Source organism: Papio anubis, chromosome 4 (assembly GCF_008728515.1).
Source record: "Papio anubis isolate 15944 chromosome 4, Panubis1.0, whole genome shotgun sequence".
Taxonomy (NCBI): domain Eukaryota; kingdom Metazoa; phylum Chordata; class Mammalia; order Primates; family Cercopithecidae; genus Papio; species Papio anubis.
Genome location: NC_044979.1, coordinates 142,049,191 through 142,052,277, shown reverse-complemented (window position 1 = coordinate 142,052,277; position 3,087 = coordinate 142,049,191).

Below are 3,087 nucleotides of genomic sequence, written 5' to 3'. Positions count from 1 at the left end.
TTGTGTTGTACTTCGTTCGGTACGTATTTTGAAAATAATATGGCCTATCAAGCTTTTGTCAGAGAGGTTCCAAGTCAGAGAGGTTCCTTTTGTATTTTGTGTAGAGATGAGTTTCACCATGTTGGCCAGGCTGTTCTCAAACTTCTGACCTCAAGTGATCCCTTGCATGGCCTCCAAGATTCTGGGATTACAGGTGTGAGCCACAGCACCTGGCCATATTTACTCTTTGGTATTGGCTTCCTCCCATCCCTCCCTCCTTCCTTCCTTACTTTCTTTTCTTCTTCTTCTTCTTCTTGATATTCTTTTTAAATTTTTGAGACAGGGTGCTTTGTCCCCAGGCTGGAGTGAAGTGGCATGATCTCTGCCTCACTGCAACCTCCTCCCCTAGCTCCATGGCAGTCTCCACCTCTGCCTCTCTAGTAGCTGGGACTACAGGAGCTGCATACCACCACGCCCAGCTTTTAAATTTTTGGTAGAGATGAGGTCTCACTGTATTGCTCAGGCTGGTCTTGATTCTTGGGCTCAAGTGAGTCCCTCCTACCTCAGCCTCCCAAAGTGCTGGGATTACAGGTGGGGAGCCCTGCACCCAGCTGTGACTGTCTGATTTCACTGAGCATGATGTCCTCAAGGTTCATCCACACAGCAGCAGGTGTCAGCATTTATTTCCTTTTTAGGGCTGCATAATATTTCATTGTGTGGATAGACCACATTTTGTTTATCTATTCATTGGTAGGTGGACTCCCGGGTTACTTCTACCTCTTGGCTATTGTGAATAATGCTGCTATGAACATGGGTGTACAAATATCTGTTAACGATGGGTACAGTGGCTCATGCCTGTAATCCCAGCACTTTGGGAGGCTGAGGTGAGAGGATTGCTGGAAGCCAGGAGTTTGAGACCAGCCTGGCCAACATAGCAAGACCCCATCTCTATAAAAAATAAAAAACTTAGCTGGGCATGGTGAGGAATGCCTGTAGTCCCAGCTACTTGAGAGGCTGAGGCAAGAGGATTGCTCTAGCCTGGGAGGTTGAGGCTGCAGTGAACTATGATCTCGCCACTGCACTCCAGCCTGGGGGACACAGTGAGATCCCATCTCAAAAACAAACAAAAAAAAGGTTAAAAAAAAATCCCACAAATATCAGCTGGAATCCCTGCTTTCAGTTCTTCAGAGCGTCTACCCAGAAGTGAAACTGCTGGATCTACTTTTTTTTTTTTTTGAGACAGTCTTGCTCTGTCACCCAGGCTGGAGTGCAGTGGCGTGATCTCAGCTCACTGCAACCTCCGTCTCCCAGGTTCAAGCAATTCTCATGCCTCAGCCTCCTGAGTAGCTGGGGCTACAGGCACCCACCACCACGCTTGGTTCATTTTTGTATTTTTAGTAGAGACAGGGTTTCACCATGTTGGCCAGGCTGGTCTTGAACTCCTCACCTCAAGTGATCCACCCCGTTCGGCCTCCCAAAGCGCTGGGATTACAGGCATGAGCCACTGTGCCTGGCCTACTTTTGTTTTTGAAGTGTGTTGGGGTGAGTCTGGGTTGCTCAAATCCCAGTATAGCACTGGCATAGGATATATCACTGTCCTCAGTTCCCAGCACCTGGGTCTCCTCGGCTGTGAAAAGGGATAGTGATAATAGTGGCAATCACAGGGTTGTTGTGAGAGATACTTACGATTTTGTAGAAACACCCACGCAGGCTGGGCGTGGGGGCTCACATCTGTAATCCCAGCACTTTGGGAGGCCGAGGCGGGAGGATCACTTGAGCGCAGGAGTTCAAGACCAGCCAGGGCAACACAGTGAGATCTCGTCACTACAAAAAATGTATAAATTGGGCGGACGTGGTGGTGTGCACCCGTAGTCCAAGCTACTCGGGAGGCTGAGGTGGGAGGACTGCTTGAGCCTGGGAGGCAGAAGGTCGAGGCTGCAGTGAGCTGTGATTGCACCACTGCCTTCTAGCCTGGGCGACAGAATGAGACTCTGTCTCAGAAAACAAGAAAAAAAGAAAAATAAATTATGATTTCAAGACCCAAGGAAATTGCCTGTTAATTTTTAAAAATAATCTCTTAAATAAACAATTTAAAAGCGAAACACCCATGTATTGTGCACATTGAACGGTGCCTGGCACCTGCTCAGCTTTGAATCATTTCTGCCATGATGGTGCCATCAAATCCTCAGGGAAGGGGAAGCAGGCGCCCTCATGGCCACCAGGGGGCGCCGCTGCCACGGCTCTGAGTCCCGGCTGGGCCAAGCTGGCATCTCCACTGCCCATCACCTCCCACCATTGTCCCCCTCTGTCTTTAGGCCGGGCCTCCACTTTCTCCTCTCACCCACTCTGCTATTACTCCACGCTCCCATCCTTCCTACGTCCTTACTTTCACCCAGGATAAGAAAGTGCCCCACAGTGTCCAGGCCACATCACCTTGTCACATGACCTATGTCCCTTCCCTCCCAAGGGAAGCTTCAGCCCATACCTTGCGCCATTTATCCGGCCCAAGGGCTCTCCCTCCGCAGGTAATGACCTTGTCCCTTCTATCTCTGGATGGTTTCTCTGAGGGTCAGGTGGGGTCATGTGTGGGGAAGTCGCTCATAGAGACACACCACGGTCTGGTGCAACGGCTCACACCAGTAATCCCAACACTTTAGGAGGCCAAGACAGGAGGATCGCTGGAGGCCAGGAGTTCAAGACCACCCTGGGAACAATGGCAAGATCCCATCTCCACAAATAACTTAAAAGTGAGCTAGGTGTTGAGGCATGAACTTGTAATCCCAGCCACTCAGGAGGCTGAAGTGGGAGGGTCGTTTGAGGCCAGGAGTTTGAGGCTGCCGTGAACTATGATCGTGCCACTGTGCTCCAGACTGGGTGACAGAATGAGACCATGTCTCAAAAATAAATAAATAAATAGGCAAATAAAAATTAGCCAGGTGGGGTGACACAAGCCTATAATTCCAGCACTTTGGGAGGCTGAGGCAAACCCCCGAGGATTGCTCGGGGTCAGGAGTTCGAGACCAGCCTGGGCAACATCTCTATAAAAAATTTAAAAATGAACCAGATGTGGTGGTGTGCACCTATAGTCCCAGCTACTCAGCAGGCTGA